The sequence below is a fragment of the Parasteatoda tepidariorum genome, chromosome 8, assembly GCF_043381705.1.
Source record: "Parasteatoda tepidariorum isolate YZ-2023 chromosome 8, CAS_Ptep_4.0, whole genome shotgun sequence".
In the NCBI taxonomy this organism is placed as follows: Eukaryota; Metazoa; Arthropoda; class Arachnida; order Araneae; family Theridiidae; genus Parasteatoda; species Parasteatoda tepidariorum.
Window position 1 is genome coordinate 43,606,660 of NC_092211.1, and position 19,900 is coordinate 43,626,559.

The window sequence follows — 19,900 nt, forward strand, 5'->3', positions numbered from 1 at the left end:
CAGTTTTAACTTCCTTTAGCTTTTGAAGTTGATTCTTGACCTGTGACTGTGAGTTTTTAATTTTCTGATGATTTTTATTGATTTTCTTTTCGTAATTTGTTTATTCTTTTGAATGTATCTTGTTTTTCCTGGACCTCTATACAAAACCATCGGGGTACTGAGGGAGATATTTTAAGCTTTTGCTTCTCCCTCAAATAGAAATGGTTTTGTTTTTAATGGCTACCGGGGCCGGTACCCCCTGAAGACGTCGGCTTCGGTGGTCATATTTTTATTTTATTTCATTTGTTTTGTATTGATACTTTTTTCTGAAATTTCTGCTGCTTCTTAGCGCGTTTTTTTCAAAGAAGTTTTATCCTTTTGATCTTAATTATTTGTGTTTTCTTTCAGTATGTTTTTGTATCTGATTTCTAACTAAAAATACCGTCAGCACTAATTAATTATCATATTTGAGATCGTCCCCTCGAACCATTAAGATTGAGTACTAGAACATGAAGATCTGATGATTAAATTGAAAGCAATTTAGGATGGCCCATTTGTTTATTTTTTATCACTGTACATTAATGCATCAAAGCATACACTTTTTCGTTTATTCATACAAGAAGTAAGTTTTTCTTCAATCATGTATCACCCAGAGAAGCTGGCACTTGTTTGCACTTGAAACTTGCACTTGAAGCATGTTTTCCTTTCCACTTTTTCAATTATGGTAAAGCGAAGCTTTTACTTTTGTTATTTATTGCTTGAGTTTCCCTTCTTTTAATTTAAAATACAATTAAAAATTTTTAGATATGAAGTTAAGAATATTCCATTTTTTTATAAGAACTCTTTAATGGAGTAATTTGAGAAACTTAATGTTTGTTAACAATATTATTATTCTGATTTCCCCATGAATATTTTTTTTAAAACAAAATGAATAATTTTTTTTTATATATGCAAAAATGAGAAAGCAAATTTAAACGAGTTATAAGATTTATGGAAGACAAATAATGCGTCCCTCAAACAGTAATTACTTATGATAATAAAATGAAATATTCAACTGCAAACTGCTTGTCAAATTTTCAGGCATGTTTGATAAATGTTTGCATTTGAATAATATTTTCAGATTCTTCTGTTTTAAAAAACAAGTTTTGTGTGAAGAACAAAAAGTTTCTTCGCAGAGAATTTATCATCTGAGATTCTAACAGGCTAGCCTTATATCAGATTGAATGATGGTACGTAAGAAAGGCTTTTCAACAATGTATTTAGCATTATGATGGATTATTTAGAAGCGAAATATTTTGCAATTCTATTTTGTTATTTTTTTTAGGAAAAGTTCTTAAGAATTAGGAAAGAAACAACAAAAATTTTATTTTCATGCATTTTGTTTTATTAGTCATAGTTAAGCTTTTAAAGCAGTTTACATCTACATTGGATTCCTTACATCTAAAATTGGTTTTTGGTTTCTTTATATCAGGTTATGTTACTATTGCTAGTTTTTCCCAATTAAGTTTAACTTTTGTGCTGTAAGAAATACAATGTCTATTCTTGAAACATACATAACTGCTAATATATTGGGAGTACAAATTAGTTCCCGCCGTTTTCTATCAGAAATTAGCAATTTATTGGAAGAAAAACAGTACATTATTCTTATTCAAAGTATTTTCCATTACTAGACACTACTTTTTCCCATCTTTCTGGGTACATTTGGATACTACATAGGAAGAACTATCTTTCGAGGATATTCACGAATCAACCCACTCCTTGGTTTCTTTAAATGAAGTAAATTTCTGCTCAGGCAGACCACGTGAAATCGATCGGAATAGGTGATAATCTAAAGATTCAAGGTCTGGCAAATAGAACGGGTGAGGTAGGACTTCCCATCGAAGTGTTTTCAAACAGCAAAATCAATTTTCTTACGAAATTGGCATCGACTGTCACTTGGCTTCAGTTCGTATGGAACCCAACTTCCTTGTTTTTTGATCATTCCCAACGATTTTAAACGATACGAAATTGCTTTCTGAGTCACTTGTAATGTCAGAGAAAGTTCTTTTTGCGTTTGGGACGAATCTTCTTCTAATAATTCCTCCAGTTCCTTGTCTTCGTACAATTTCGGCATTCAACTGAGTTCCTTGTCTTCTACGTCAAACTCACCGCTTTTAAACTTCTGAAACCACTCACGACAATGCTTTGCCAAGGAATCGATGCTCCTCAGCTGAAGATTTCTTTAAATTAAAGAAGTAAATCGGAAGTTGAAGTTTGAAAACAAATACGTAATGCTAACACGGAATCACAAATACTTTAAGGTTATGTTGTTTTACCAGATGAAAAAACGTACAATAAAACGTTTAGCACCAGTAGATTTCTACATAACCTTCTTGTAATGTCTTCTTGTGACGAACGGTGGGAACCTGTTTGTACACCCAATATAAATCGAGATAATTATGCATAACTATGCATTAAGAAACAAAAATTAATCGAGAAATTGTAAGAATTCGTTTCGGAAAAAAGTAAAAAAAATAAATGCCAAACTATTACTGACTCTAATGATGCTCAATTAGTTCTGATAATAGGTACTAATTGAAATTTAAAAAAAATAAACTATGTACTAAAAAGCAAAATTAAGAAAGGTAAAAAAATACCATTGACGCTTAAGATTATTCATTTACTTTGGCAATCGGCCTTACTTTTATAATAGTAATTAGGCTAGTTTTTTCAAGTTCGAAATAAACTAATGTAGGGACAATTTATTATATTAGCATATTTGGTACCTATTTATACCTCACCAATACTGTGCAGTTTCAAGATCTACTATAGCATTTTTCTATCTTCATCAAAGCAACAGATCTATATCTATGCTATTTAAATTCTAACATTTCATTAAATTCTATTTTAAACTTTATCATTCTATTTTAAACTTTATCATTCTATTAAATTCCATTTTGAACTTTATTATTCCATTAAATTCTATCTCGTTCTCCATTTACATTGTACGGATAAAAGACAGATTTCACGTATACAAGGAACATTCAATTTCATCAGTCCTTGATAGATTGCGACATTACACTAGTTCTCCTTGATTCAATAAACAAATCGTCTGAGTCTTAAACAACGTTAAGGTCTGAACTGAATGTAGCTTTTACTAGCATAATGTTAATTTGCTGTCAATAACGATATATTTTGAAAGAAAACATTGCGAGCAGCCAGAGTTTTACAGTGACTTCTCATCAAATTACAAGCAAAATGTTAATTTCAAGTTTTTCATGCAGACAGAAGCAAATTGATTCTCAAATATAAATGCTTTTATTTTAGAACATACGAATGTAATAATAAGTCATTATTCCCAGAGTCTAGTTTCTCACAGTTAATTTGTTATGTTTCTCATTTGATTTTTTTGAGTTTAAATGCATAGAAATTTTGTTATCTATTCTTCTGATGTCTGCTTGGTAACTATATCATAATTAATATGAAAATAATCACATTTTAGCACGTCGTCAGCTTTTGGAGAAATATTTGTAGCAAAAGAGATGCCATATACCATGATATAAAAAGTGTAACATTAGTAAGAATGTTAAATTTGGAGAATTAGTTATAAGTGCTAAAAATGGCACCGTTTTCTTTTAACTCAATCGATCACATCATTAATATTCAAGACTAAAATGAAACTATTTTCATTTATTTGTATTTTAATAACCAAATATGAAAAAAACTAAATTACTTTATTCTATATAGAAAGACTCTTTTATTTCAATCTAAAACTTTAAAAAAAAATGTTTTGAAAACTGAAAGTGTTCTTTTTGAATAGAAGTACAACAAAAATGTCTTACATTTTTTTGTCCAAAAATATGCATTTTCTAATTCATACATTTTCCTTTAGAAATTTAAAAACTTTTTTTTAATGTTTAATGATAAATATTCCATTTCAATTTCTTCATAATAAGGCATTATTCAAACTCATTTTCAAATATTTCTTGAGATCATGTATATTTTATTTTCATCAGTGCATCAGCATTCAACTATGTCTTTCTAAAGAGAAAAGTAAAAAGGTGCTCTACTTTCGAAATATTTTAAATAAACAGATTAAACTTCTGAATAATACGAGAACAAGTCATTCAAATGAGATGAGGCACAACGCATTTACAAATTCTAATCCACAAATATCGGATAAAAACCATTCTCTGAAGTAAAAGATAAAAGTGAGATGAATAAAAATCATCTTAAACATCGGTAAAGAAAGACAATACTGCGAGGAAAAGGTAATATTTTTAATTTGTATACAAATTTAAAGCAATGAATCTGAAAAGGAGGACATATTGTGGAAAACTAACTGCAAGTGTTAAAAGATATACGACGAATACATTTTTATATTATAAACGGAGAAAAAAATTCTGCTAAAACTACCATTCTACAGTTTCAGAAATAAAATTTTCCTTCTTTTAATCCCTGAGTTGTATTTCAATGATTTTAAGAATCAATTCGTCCCAAAACATGAAATTTGTGACGAAACACGAACTCTCTGATGTATGACAAAAATGTTTCCTCAACTAGAAACCTTATCGTAATGCATTGTGGGAGATTGTTAACCAATACAACGAATCTAGAATGAAGACTAAACTATCGAAAATAAAGTGACGGGTCAAACTGATGGCCTGTATGGTGGTCAAGTAGTTAACCTAAAACCAGGAGGATCACTGGTTCGAATCTCGCGTCAGAGATGAGTGTAATTTATAGCTCTGTTCTATATGTCATTCTTGTGTTGTTTGGACGTCATTGATCCACCTATTCTGTGCCCACTATGAATATATTATTATTAAAGTTCGATATATACGAACGTATTTTTTTTCGAAAAAAATGGAGCGACATTATATTTCTTTAATTTTGACATTTGTTTCTTCGAAGAAGTTACAACAGCTATTTCACCCCTTTAACGATTGCTTGGAGCATATACCAGGAAACGGTTGTGTCAAAAATGAAATAAGTCTTATAAAATTTGAGTATCCGTTTCTTAAATTATGTATAGTAGAAAACCCATAATTCTGGTAATTAAACCGAAATATAAGGTATTGAAACGATTCATATTGTAATTATTTCCATACAAATGGTAACGGTTTATTGGATATTCCGGATTTCAAAATTAATATTCTTATCACACATTTATGAAAAATACAAAATTGAAAAGTAAAATAAAGAGAATAAATAGTTTTTTTGCCGTGCTTTAAGTATCATGATGAAATTACCAAATTTTATCATATTTACCATCATACATTTGTTCCGATCCTACATAATTTTGATTTACGTGCTAATTTGTATAAAAGTGCAAATTTTTATAAATCTAAATAAGGAAAACTCGACAGCAATTGAAATAAAAAAGTAACTCAGTACCTTTCACAAGTAACTCACTCTTTAAAGCCATCACTATGGACAACTGAGAAAAAATCATGGTAGAAACTATCAGAATATGGAACTCCGATGTCTCAGTGGTTAAAGAACTGAACTGTCGGTAAGAAGAACTCAGGTTCGATCTTCGTGTGGCAGCTTAAAGTCCATGCTGCTTCAGATCAATGGATGCCAGCTTGTCTAGGAAGTAAAGACGGCTTGCGTGCAATGCCAACCACATTGCCACAGCCATGCCATTTGTCTCGAAATTAAGCAGCCAAAAAATCTATGGTCCCTCTGGCCCACAACGAGCTGTTGTGGGAATACTTTATTTTATTATCAGAATATAGTAGCATTTACCGTGTTTCTGGCTTTGGGGGGAATACCAAAAGGCTCCTCAGTTTTTACCGAAGTGCTTTGGTTACAATTTTGGCAAAATTAACAATCTAGTTTCATAAGATGTTAATTTGGCAAACGTAAAAAAAAAAAATTGATTTTACCATGATACCTTAGAGCATGGTATGAAAACTGTTTATTTGATTGAATCTGCATTTCAGCTTTGCATTTTTTTTACTAAATATGGAACAATAAGAACGATAATTTTGAAGACCAGAGTTTCCAGTAAAACGTTACCATCTGAATAGAAAAATTGCTAAATGAATGGTCTCAAAACCGTAGATTTTGGTTTTATTAAACAGAATAATATTTTTTCACCAGAAATATTATTATTAAACAGTACGGTAATTTTAGTGAATTTTTATCTTCGTAAATTTAACGATAAAGACCACAATAATGGGAATAAATTAAAACTATTTTAACTAATTTTTGTTGTGTCCAGTATATGGCTTTCAGTTCAGTGCAAGATTTCATACCGAAGATAAATAGCGATTTAGTGATTGTTTGTTTCTTTTAAGGACAAAGGAGGAGAAGTAAGAAGAACGGGCCTCTCTCTAGTTTTCATCTAAGATTGTTTTTCCTACATTTTGTATCCCAAAATGCGATGTTTTGTTTTGTATTTGTGAATAGTGTATACTTTGTCAAAATAAAGAATTCACTTTTTCCAATAAACAATACAAGGCGGAAATATTAAATTTTGACACTATTCCAATAATTATCGGAAATATTTTGCGAATTGCATGATCCTGTTATGTGTTTCAATGAAACCTGCATGTACCATAAAATACTTTTGTGCTCGGCTGTAAATGATTAAAAAACTACCCATAGACTTTATATGGAATGCTTTTCAATTTGGACATTTCAAATTTTTCCAGATTGCTGAGTTTTTGTTTGATTTATCAAGTATTTTAGCTTTGAAAGTAAACAATTTCTATTGGATATGGAGAATCAACACAACTTACAAAACAAAAATAATTGCCAAGAATGTCGGAAAGTTTAAAATGGCTCCAACGTTTTAATAAAAATCATCCCGAAAGATAACTTTAAAGAACCTTTCTGAAGCGTTTTCATTTAATTTAGAATGTAGAGCTCGAAATTTAAATGAGTTTTTAAATTATCAAATTTTAAAAAAATCTTAATTTTTTAAATTTAATTTCTCAAGAACTATTTAACCAATTGCCTTTCAAATTTTGTATTTCTGCATTTAAATTTACTTTCTGAAAACGGTCTATTGCAAGAAATATGTTTTTAAATATAAATGTCTTTCTTTAAAATGTACTTAAAATAAAATTTCAAAATTTGTGTATTTTAATATTCAAATAATTAAATTAAATGATAAGAAAGAGTAAATCTTAATTACAATTGTTTTTTGCATGATCGAATTTTAAAATTTTGTGCAGATATTTTTCGTTTCAGATGAAAAGTTCTTGAGATGTGGCGAACCAGGTGATTAGTAAAATTAAAATTACGGTGACCAAGCCCTCGAAAGCTCTCTGAGTCAAACTGTTTGGACCATATTTTCCAGATTGCGGCTACCCTCTCCCAATTTTGAGGAACAAAATTTCGAATCCGTTGAAAAAAGTTTACATATTCAGAGAAAATACTTTCTTATGCCCAATCTCTCAATTTTAAATAGCGCCTGCGCTTATTAATTGGCATATTTGAGATAAGGCCCTAAAACCACATTGAAAAAAATTATGATCAAAACTACCAAAATATGGTAAAATTTACCGTGTTTCTGGCTCTTTTGGATCACCAGAAGGCTAGGAATTTTTCACCGAAGAACTTTGGTATTTAAAACGATAAAATATGATTTCATAATATGGGATAAAAATGGTAAATTTGGTCACGTTTGGAAATTTTATCGTGGTACATTAGAGCATTGCATAACCCTATTTATTAAGGTAAATTTACTTTACAGTTTTGTATTTTTTACTGAATGTGAAGAACTATGTTAAAATCTAGTACTTGTAGTAAGCCGTTAGATTATCATACGAACAGAAAAATTACCAAAATAAATGGTTTAAATACTGTATATTTTGGTTCTATTAACCATAATTATAGTTTTCATTTACCAGAAATGTCATAATACAGTAAGGTAATGTTACCAGAATGTTTTTTCTCCGTCCATTAAGATTGAGTATTAGCACGTAAAAATCTGATGATGATATTAACAGTAACATTTTCATAGTGTAACTCTTTTAGAAAGCACATTTACTGGGTTAATAAAACCTCTATTATTCCATTAAAATATATTTCAAATGAAACCAAAGTCAAGAATACAAACAAAAATAAAACGCCACTAATTCCATTTTTACCTTGCCACAAAGTGACCTATTTTCCCTTCTTCATTTGCTTTCCTAAATAAAAACACATTTATTAAGATTTGATTTAAAAAGGTTACAATCTGGACAAAGAATAAATAAAGAACTTTCATTAAAAAAGGATGAAACAGCTTGAGCTTAAAAAGTTTAGTAATTAAAGTTCTTGCTCTGACTAAATACTTAATGCATTTGTCATTAGGGACCAAAGGCTTCGTGGAAAATTATCTACTAATTAATGCCTTGATGCAAGGAAAATCAATTACAAGTCTTTAACTGATTTTAGATAAAGGATTAGCATAATTAGCAGTTATGTTATTTCTGAAATTAGGCTTAAATATTTAGTTATTTTCAGTTGTTTAATGTACGTTCCGAAATGGTATCGCTGGTGTTACTAGAAAATGTATTCCAATATTTCATGTTTAGGCTTTGAATGATTTGCGCTTTAGTACCGAATATCAAGTATGTTATATTAAAACCAATAAAATGAATGCATTTAGTATTTTAAAATTCTATGAAATCTCTAAATCTATCGATTATTTGGCAACTTGTAGTGTTTATATAGTTTAAGTAGAATACTCGTATTACAGTCATAAATAGGAAAAATATTAGACGCTTATAATTAAAAAAACTATTAAAATAAAATTCAATTTTGAAAAGAATTTATAATTTATGATAAAAGCACCGTTTAGTATTTAAACGTGTAATGCATGCTTAAATATTTTACGAATATAACAAAAAAAGTAGATTATAATTCTTTTTTTTAGTATTATATAAAATATAAGGAACAATATAACTCGAAACACATTGATTTTTAATTTACAAAACATATGCATTTTTCTCCCTGAAGAATAAAATGTTAAGCGTGCAAATAAAATATATAAAATAAATAAACGGACCACGCTGAATGACTTTTGATCTAACGATCAGATCTCCACATTCTAAGATTTAATCTTATTGGTTCAAGATGAGGACCTCAAATATGTTAATCAATCAGTCCAGACAATACTTTAAGTAAGTTATGAAATCAGTGGCAAAAATGTAACATATTTTATAATTCGACTCGAAAATGCTTAAATTCACTTAAAACTTCCACGAAATAATACAAAATATGCAGAAAGTATAATTGACATTAAGGGGTCAAAACTTTGTGACAAAACTATGGCTACCACATTTCACAGATTATGGCTACTCCCCAGATTTAATGAAGTCCAAAACCAAATCCATCATAAATATAATGCCTGTTTATTCAAAGGAAGGACGTTTTTGTATTTAATTTCGTGACTTAAAATATCGTCTGCACTTATTAATTAGCATAATAACCTCGAACCATTAAGAATGAGTTCTGGAACGTGAAGTTCCAATCATTAGGTCATTCAGAGTGGTACGTTATTTTTCCTTGCACGCTGTTCAATGTGCTAATGCTGTAGGAATGCTGGCAAAACGTTTAAATTTTGCTGATAGATAAAGAAGCAATTGTTGCTGAATATTAGTTAAAGAGTAGGAAAAATTCGTCTTCATCGAAAAATTCATTAAAAATGATGGCAAAATTGACGCTAAGGCAATAAGAATATGCAATACTTCGCGAATACACTGTTAGATTTTGTTCATTGAGAATAAGAAGCGAATTTGGAAAATCAAGGCGTCAAAACTAAGATAAAATATCCTCACAGAATAACCAATTCAGCGGAATTGGAGGAATTGTAAGTTTGGAAGTTACTCTCAAACTTTGTTCAGTTACGTTCAAAATTTCTTTTAAGAATTTCTAGTACTACTTCTTTCAATTAATATTTTTTATGAAATTTATTTTCATCTATCAAACATTATTTATTTATCTATGGAAGTATCTGAACAACAATAATTCAAGAAAGTTTCTCAGCATGCAAGTTCAAAAACTACTAAAAATGTACACAAAGAAAAAATAATGATAAATATACTGCACTCTATGGTAATATCATTACAGGTAAAAAAACATAATCAGTTAATTGGAGCCAGAAACACGATAGATTTTGCAATTTTTTTCTCAGTGTATAGTTTGCAGAAATACCGTGTTATAATTCTAGAATCAAAAAAGTGCTATGAGCTATAGTTCTCTGCCTTTAGTTGCAAATTATTAAAAAAGGGTTCAACGTTTTTATTATGTGGTGATTTAAGAGTATTATTAAGATATTGTTTTGAGGGATTAACGCAACACACTAAAAAAACTTCAAAGTAATGATAGTTTTACGAAAAAAATTTATAAAATTTAATTTTTCGATTTCTACATTTAAACATTCTAAGATGGAAAAAAAAACAGATTTAAAAAGATTATTTACTGAGTCATTTCTTTTTTAAAAAAGAATGGGGACGAATAAAAACTGACATATAAACACCTACAATAGTCTACAATTAAAATTAAATTATTTTATCTTTAAATAAGTTTTTAAATATTTTTCTACCCCTATAAAATGTGCATAATTCATTAAAAAAAACTCAATGTTTTCTGAAGAAATGAAAATATGTGTTTTTGTGGAACTGCCCTAAATAGTATTTTTATTTATCTCAGCATTTTTCAACGCCTACTGATTGATGATGGATTTTAAAATCACATTTAATGTACTACTTCCTATCATGTCTCGTTCAATCATTAAGTAGACAATAAGACGAGACAAGTCTAAAGATTTTAACAAAAAGTGTCGCGATAACCATATAGTACAACCAAAACAGATCAGCTTAAAGCATTTCCTATCCATCAAACGATTAAAAGAAGTTCAGGATTTATCGACATTTTGTCAGACAAAACACAACCAGATAAAAGCAGCAGATATTGTGGCTATAAAACATTTTTATGAGCCGTTTTTTATCAGTTATGGTTCGTGCAGTTCTAAATCTTCTGAAAAGTACCTCATTTCAGAGGCATATATAGATAGAAAATATTGTTTTTGTTTTGTTACATTTATAGTTATAGTTACAAGTAATAAAGCTTTTTTTTTCCTTCAAATATTTCATTTAAGTTAAAGGCTTTCAGAAGTACCTACTAAAATATCAAAATAATCTTTTAAAACATCAAGCAGCAGTTTTTTTACTGCATTTCTTAAGTTTTATCGCATAACAATTGTTCAGGCTTATAAAGCAGACATAATTTAAAACAAACTAAATGTTTAACATATTCAATCATAAAATTTGCAGCAGAAAATCTCGGGAAACATATCAGTCACTTACACTCTTGAATATTCATAAAAACGCAAATACCAATTATTAATTATGAATTAATGTGTTGAATTATGAATTATATTGAATTATAAATCATGTGGGCTTCTTTTCAAGTATAAGTTCGGCGAATTTAAAATAGCAACATTTGATGAAATCTATAATATATTCAAACATGAAAATCGGGCTAAAAATGTTTTGAAGAAAAAAAAGTCAGAACTACTAAAAAATTTGAACTATGGTCAAATTTACCGTATTCTTGACTCTATGGAAGCAACAAAAAGTGCAGTAATTTTTACGGCAGTGCTTTGGTAATAATTTTGGTGAAATTAATAATAAAACAATGCTTTACAATTTGTTTTAAAATTTGATAAATGTGATAGAATTTGGTATTTTCATTATAATACCTTAAAGCGTATGCAGGCTCAAAACAATCTGGAAAAAATTAACTATTACTAGTTAAGATTTTTCAAGGCTACTAAGAAAATACTTAAATTAAGCTTTAATTTTACAATTATGAAATTATTCCAGAGGTATTTTTTGCCCCTATACATATATTTAAATTTAAAAGTACTGTTTAATTTAAATTAGAAAGTTTTGGACGCCTAAAGCATCAAAATTTATCACAGCTACTACTTTAAAAAATATTCCTAACCATGGGTCCTGTGATATGATATGAAAACCGTTTATCAGGTTAAATTTACTTTACAGTTTTGTATTATTTCTAAACGTGTGATAATAAGAACTAGAATTCTCAAAACCAGAATTTCCAGCAAACCATTTGATAAATTCTAAGAATAAAATTAAAATATGATATTGTGTAAAGGTTCGCATTGTTTCGATTAATGCATTTCATTTTCAAATATGGATGCCCCTATTAGAGATGTCATAATTTTGCACGTAGTAATAACATTCGTTCAAAATGCTTTAGTAAAAAATGCAATATAAAGTTATAATTTTTTAGTAGTATAAAAACCCTTAGTTATACTTCGGAAAAAAAACTTTGGGCATATCAAACAAGCATTATTTAACAAATGCAATTTTTAACATATTAAATTGCGTTGATTTGACAAAACAGATATAGATAATGTAACACTTGTTTTTGATTGAAGTGGCCGAACATTAATTTTAAGCTATGTATCATTTTGTGTTAGGTATAGTTGCATTTTTAAATTAGAGTTTAGGACATTAAAAACAAAAAACGTTTCAAACATTCTTATTGAATTCCGAAAAATTGGGGCAGTTAAATTACAAAAATAAAATTCTCTCTTTTTATGAAAGAAACCTAGGATCTAATGTCGGCTACAGTGATCATTACTACATGTTGCATTGTCATAAAATTTTATATAGTTATTTATTTCGTGATTATTTTATTATTATTCATGAAAAATTAGACTATGGCGTTTACTCTTGGACGATGCACATGGTCTATCATTAATTGAATACCTGCAAGTGACGTCATAGGATGTAAATCGTGGTATTTGTTGATTCATGAGCCAATCAGATTCGACGCTTACGCGTGACGTCGCTTACATGCATTCTATTACATCTGATTTGAATCACATGGTTAGGCAAAATCATTTCACTTTTTTTCGAGTTGTAATTATCCAATTAGTATATTTATTTATTTATCTTTCCATTTTCGATATTATTTTTGAATTTCTTCTCTAGATGCTATATGGGTACTTACAACTTGAGAAAATTGAATTTATTATGCCTAACCATGTGATTTAAATCAGGTTCAAGTCGATGCCTGTAAGCGACGTCACGCCTGTGGGTCGAACGTGATTGGCTTCTGACTCGACAATTACCAGGATTTACATACTATGGCGTTACTTGCAAGGAATCCAAAGGATCGACAACATGTCTTATAACAATTTCTATATTAATTTTTTTATCTTGTTTTTTACTTGAATTATTTTCTGTAGTATCATTCTATTCAATCTTTTCTATATATTAAAATTTCCATATTATTTTTTTTCGCCTTCAAAACATGAAATTATTTATATGATCGTGCTATCTTAAAATATGCTAAAAATTATACCGCAGAAAAAATTCAACACGAAAGCATTGCGATTATTGTTAATATTATTGTGAAGAGAATGTTATTGGAAAAACAAAATGAATAACATATCAATCATTTTCTTCAAGTGAAATAAAGATAAAGAAAAGATATGATCATTCTGCAACCTGCATGAATAATTCATCTGCTATTGAATGATTTCAAACCTAAACTATTCTTCACCTTCGCAGTTATCGGAAAGGCAATAAATTCAAATGATATTACTTGAAATCAATAGTTTACTGCATTTGTACGAGAACAAAAATTTTTAGCATTAGTTGTTATACACTTCATTGTGTTACTTTATTATGCCATTACATTTTTTTTAATATGTAAATAATATTTTTTAAATAAATTGGGTAACAAGTATTTGTTAACTTTTATTACAATTTTCAAACTAGGTTTTCATTTTCAAAAACAAATCTTGATCAAGAAATGAAGAAATAAGGAATTATAATTAAATTATAATAAATTTTTCAAAAAAAGGTAAAGAGTTATAATAAGTTTAAAGAAAACATCACAGTTATAAATGTCTTGTCTTGAATTGTCTTGAGAAAGTAGGAAAGACATAAAACATAAACGTATAAAGCTCATGTTTTAAGTGTTAGACTGCTGAAATACTTTTTTTTCCTTTACATCAGATTTAAAAATAAGTGAATTTCTATTAAGTCTCCAAAATACATTACTCTAGCATGATACTATTCACAATTTCAACAATGAAATTCATATTAATTTAGAAAATTATTGTAAATAATTTGTAACAAACCTTACGAGTTCATTACAAAATGAAAGTGTATTTTTATTAAGTATTATTAAATAATACCAATTATTATTATTTTCAATACTGAATGGTCATAATTAGAGGTGATTAAAATCCTATAGCGACTGAACTGCAGAGCTGATTCAACCTTATTAACGTTGTTATCCCTTAAAACTAAGCAGTTTTGGATTGTTAAAGTCAAGGTACAGAAAACTGTGGAGGAGCTTTTTATTCTAAACATAGCTCTAAATGCGTGTTCAAAAGAATAAACATAGCTCAAAACATGTATGTTTTAAAACAGATTCTGGTCAAAAGGTGTATAAGTAATTAGATATAGTTATTTAAAAATAGTTACAGTTTTTGATTCAGATTTTCAGAGTTCCTTAGTGATCCCTTAGTCCCTTAGTGATCCGTGATCCCAGAGTCTCTTAGATTTTCAGAGTTCCAAAATTCCATTATTTGTTGAAATTGAAAAGGCTCATTTTGTAATGTGTCCATTTTCCTAAATACTCGTTTTGAGTCATGCCCATTTTCTAAATATGCATTCCGAGCTATGCCCATTTTTTCCAATGCTCATTTGGAGCTACCCTTAAATTCTAAAATATGTATTTTGGACGAAGCCAATCTCTTTAAATATACATTTCGAATTACAACCAATTGCATATTTTAAGTTAAATACGCATTTGAAGCTATTTACGAAATAGAAAGTTCACCTTTACATTCCAAATTGAAAAGTAAGGGGCAAGAATGATTTTTGTCCAAATTTTACAAAAATGGCTAATGGATCACCATCTGTTGCATTTTCAGGATTAATAAGTCTTAACAAATCAATAACGTAGGAAATCAGTTCTCCCCCTGAGTTATTACACTTTGAAGATGAGCTATGATGAGTCAAAAATGCTCCAGCCCGCGCGTTGATACTGCGAACAAAGAAAAATATAAAGAAGACGGCGAGAGTTTAGTAATTAATTGGATAGTTATTTCGAGGTAAAAAAAAGTTACTCTAAGTTACTCTAGGTTGAATAACTCAGATTTAATTACGTTGAATGACTATGATTTAAGAAGTAATCAGTTTATGATAACTCATGAACCTTTAGATTTTTGCAAAATATGCAAGAATGAGAACTCTCGTAAAAAAAAAGATATTACCTCGTAATCGTATATTTTTACTTACTTTTCATGCATTTGTTTTCATCAGACAAACACATGAAAAGTCAGTAACATTACAGTTAAACTTTGTTTAGAATGCAATAATGGCAAACTGCATTTTTTTGAAATATTTAAGAACAGTTAAAACACGCGAGACTTCATAGATAAGAACACTGGAAGAAAAGGTATGTACTACCAGATGGTAAAATTTACGGTGTTTCTGCCTATATGGGAACATCAAAAAACTCGGTAAGTTTTATCGAAGCGCTTTGGTTATAATTTTCGTAAAATTAATAATGGAATATGATTTTACAATATGTGATAAAATTTGGTAATTTCATCATATTACCTTGAAGCATGGCATAGAAATCATTTATTTAGTTAGATTTACTTTTCTTTTTTGTATATTTTACTAAGTGTGTAGTAATAATATCTATAATATTGAATATCAGGATTTTCGGTAAATTTTTGTGATATCAAATGAGAATTATCATTTCAATGGTTCAAATACCATAAATTTTGGTTTTATTAACCAGAATTATGTTTCTCTTTACCAGTAATGTATTATCAGCACGACACAGAGCGATATTTTTACCAGAATTTTTTCTCGGTGATAATGAAGAAAGCTTGTGCTAGAAGAGCGCTTCGAAGTATAGAGATAGATCTATTGTGTTTGCTTTATCTAGAAAGGGCAATGCTAATCGAGGATCAAACCAATTGACTCAACCACTCGATACCTAGAATTTATATTGAAAGTAATGTGACAAAAGAATTAAATCACGAAATTCGTCAAGGAATTAACGCAATTCGATAACTTTGCGAAAGCGATTGGAAAAAAAAAATTAAAAAAATCAAATTTTTGATATTTGGTGGTCATGTCATTGAAAAAAAAATTTCGAACCCTTTCATTGAAAAAAATTAACTGTTATATTTATTGAAAAAGGAAATTAGAGTCAAAAATGAATATACATTTCAGATATTAAGGGATAAATGAAACCCGAAAAAAAAACTGCACAACAGTCATACTTCAACTAATTTTTTTCTTCTTAATAACGGCAGGCACTGAACTTTCGTTCCTCGCCTTAGAAGATGCCGGAAGTGTTGCTCATTTATCGTTACCCAGTGGGCACCTGTAAACCAAGTCACGGAGGCGAGCAACATTACCCACGCCACACTGCCACAAATACCCGGGTCACATTCGGGCCAATATGGGTCACATTCATACATTCATACATCAGAAGACAACACAGAGAGAGCGGAATTCGAACCCGCAGCCATTGGCTTCGCAGTCAGGCACGCTAACCACTCGGTCACCTATCCGGCACTTCAAGTTCGATCTTATTAGCTTTGAATTTTTCACCGAGTTCAAAATAAGAACATTCGACACTCTCTGTAGCAGTTTGGATAAAACATACATTTTTTGAGACTGCAAGCAACGAACCTATAAACTTTTTTGCCGTGATCCAAAACTTCAGGTTAAATAAAATGTGCAACTAGATCCATGAAAAATTAATTTAACTGATTATTTCAGATAGGCTTTTCGTCAGGTAATAGGTATTGGGGAGTGCAAGACACTGAAATCTTTTCATGCGTCTTAGGGAATGGGTGAAATAATGCGGTGTCAACGCTGAGACTCGAACCTCCGTTCTGGGGACCATGAGCCTAACATATTAACCATTTCGGCTCTAATATGTAGGCAGTTTCATTAGGTAGACTTAGTTGGTGCTATAAAATTCTGATTTTTTTACAGTATCACTTGAAAACAGTTTGTGGCGTAACTACCACTACGAAAATTAAACATCAATTCACTGGTATATAAGACATGCTAACTGGATTCAATCACGAGATTCTTTTTGATAGATAAAGGTTGGCATTGTCGATAATTCCACCCCCACGTTGGTGATCTTCGGACGTGATTTGAAAACGCAGTAATGCCCACTACGATCTGGTAACGCCTACTTCGATGGATGATCCGCATTGAACAGTTGACTTGCTACTTGTGAATGCGACATTATCCACCTCCTCGCGCTGTTACTGCTCAGTCTCGTCTCGAACATACACAACGTCAGCCTGCATACACTCGACTGCTAAAGCCAATACAGGAGCGACTACGACCGTGAAGTTAATACACCACTCACATTCAGCACTCAAATAAAAGAACCCGGTGACATTAATTCCAGCTCTCCCGCTCTTTCACAAGTACAACAACTAGTGGTATCCGTTCATCGAATTCTATCCCTGATAAAATTCTGATGGGGGAGTATTGTGGCGTAACTACCGCTACGAAAATTAAACATCAATTCACTGGTATATAAGACATGCTAACTTGATTCAATCACGAGGTACCTTTTGATAGATAAAGGTTGGCATTGTCGATAACTCCACCTCCCACAAGTTAATAAACGCTTTTTCTAACAGTTTGATTACCATCTTATATATGGTTCTTTGATTGTTTTGCTTGAATATGGTAAAATAACAACTAATTAAATTATTGCTTAACCTTTTTCTGAGAAATTTCTAATAGTTCATATATCTGCCAAATATAGAATTAAATATACTATATTCCCTGTAATAATTTCCCAAACCAACTCCTGAAACAACTCCAATTTTCTCGCCGACATGATAGTTTAAGTAGTTTTATGATTTCTTCCACTCCTTTATTATCTCTTAACAGAAAAAAAGTTTTCTTATCAAAGAAGAGTCTCCTAATAAGTCATTTTTACCACGTGCTTCTTTTTTTTTCTCGAATCCACAATTTCTTTTAAAATTTTCTTGAAGTGAAAGGAAATGGTCATCAGACTATTTTCTTTTCTTAGATGAAACTGAAATAGAATTTTCACTTCGAATGAAACGAACGCAGCTCCCCTGCCGCAACTAAATCGCTTTCGTTTGTTTCTGAAAAAGAATAAATTTTGAATGGTGACATAAAGTTTGGAGTGCTGTGCTCTTGATGGTAATGGGCTTTATGTATTATAAAATGAAGTTGTATGAAGCGCATGCATTTCTTTGAATAAAAATTTCCTCATAAAAAATTAACTGCTTTGTCTTTAATTTAAATTATATAACTGAAAAAATACAATGAATATGAGAAACTTGCTTAACTTTTGTCATTATTAAACTTTTTGCTTCAGTGTAAAAGCTGTTCAAAATGTTCCTTAGTTTCTTTTAATTCATTCTTTTGTTCTCCGTAAAATAAGGCTTGATTTTTTTAATTACGATTAAGTAGATAGTTTTAATTTTCATGATTTTATTAATTATGGAGGAAAAATTTGTAAAATATTGTTAGTTAAGAATACTTTTAAGTTCATGTTGAGTATATTTTATTAAATTAAATGTAACAATATTTCCGCAAAATATTAGATGTAACGATAGTAACATCTGTGTTGCCTATCTTACAAATCAGTACAACTACAACAAATATTAATTAAATTTGCAAACAAATGTTATAATACGCTAGAAGTAAAATTAACATTAAGGGGTTCAAATTTTGGAGCACTTTCCTGATCAAACTATTGGAACCATATTTCCCAAATTGTGGCTACCTCCTATATTTAGGGAATCACATATACGAATCCATCGTAAAAAATACATGCAAATTCGGAGAAAGTACGTTTTTGTGCCTGATTTCGTAACTCAAATATTGTCTGCACTAATTAGTTAACATATTTGAGGTCACCCCGTTGAACTATCAAGAAAGAGTCCTAAATGTTAAGATCCGATCATTAGATTAAAACTTATTCAGGATGGTCAGTTTTTAAATTTTTTTCTGGCACATCGTGCCAGAAATATCTGGCCAGATATTTCTGGCACGATGTGCCAGTTAATATACTGGCCAGATATATCTGGCCAGAAATATCTGGCTATGTGCCAGAATCTGGCACATAGTAATAATTAACAATAAATGCTGTTTTCTAAGAATGCTTAGCATGAGCGAAACAAAGTTTCGAAGAACTAGTGGACAATAAAACAACTAAGGAAATGGGGGGTCGTACTAAAGAGCGTTTACTATATCTGCTGCATATTACTGTGCGACTTAGATTTTCTATTATATTAAATTTACCAAAATATGAGGTAAAACTTCAACTTCCTAAATAAAGATTAACTACGTAAATAGTGTCAGTTAGAGTATGATTTTCAGAATTTGCCACCATTTTCCATGGCTTATGAGATAATTCAAATTTTATTTTATTTGTTGATGCTAAGTTTCCATAAATCAATTTTATAAAGACACGCTTTAGAAGCGTAAGTGGTAAAAGTAAAATAAGTTTGAGGTGTATTTAAAAAATGCAAATTCGCTGAAGTCATCACCATAATTAATGAAATTATAAACATTGATTTTGCTTGTGAAAAATTTACATATTAAACCAAAGACAAATAATTCATAAAAACGTATGATGAAACTAATTTTTTATTTTTTTAAAGCAGCAAGCAAGCAATTCAATCCCATTTTAATTTTATTTTCTAACCGTCGTTGAACAGCTGACATAATTTTGAGTTTACGACTAAATTACGTTCTCCTGGATCAAGAATTGGGAAAAATTAGCCTTCGCAAAGGAATTTTTGATGGAACTAACCCGCATTTGCGTTACATGGAGAGAAAAAACCACGAAACCATCTCATGGTCAGCCTGACGGCAAGGGATCTCTAACCCATGATCCATCTACCACTGATAAT

General features: G+C 30.0%; 1 protein-coding gene across 2 annotated transcripts in view; it reads right to left on the reverse strand.

Moving 5' to 3' along the window:
- The window catches only part of LOC107451933 (insulin receptor substrate 1), a 94,709-nt gene that overhangs the window by 64,173 nt on the left and 10,636 nt on the right, over positions 1-19,900 (reverse strand). The window lies entirely within an intron of this gene.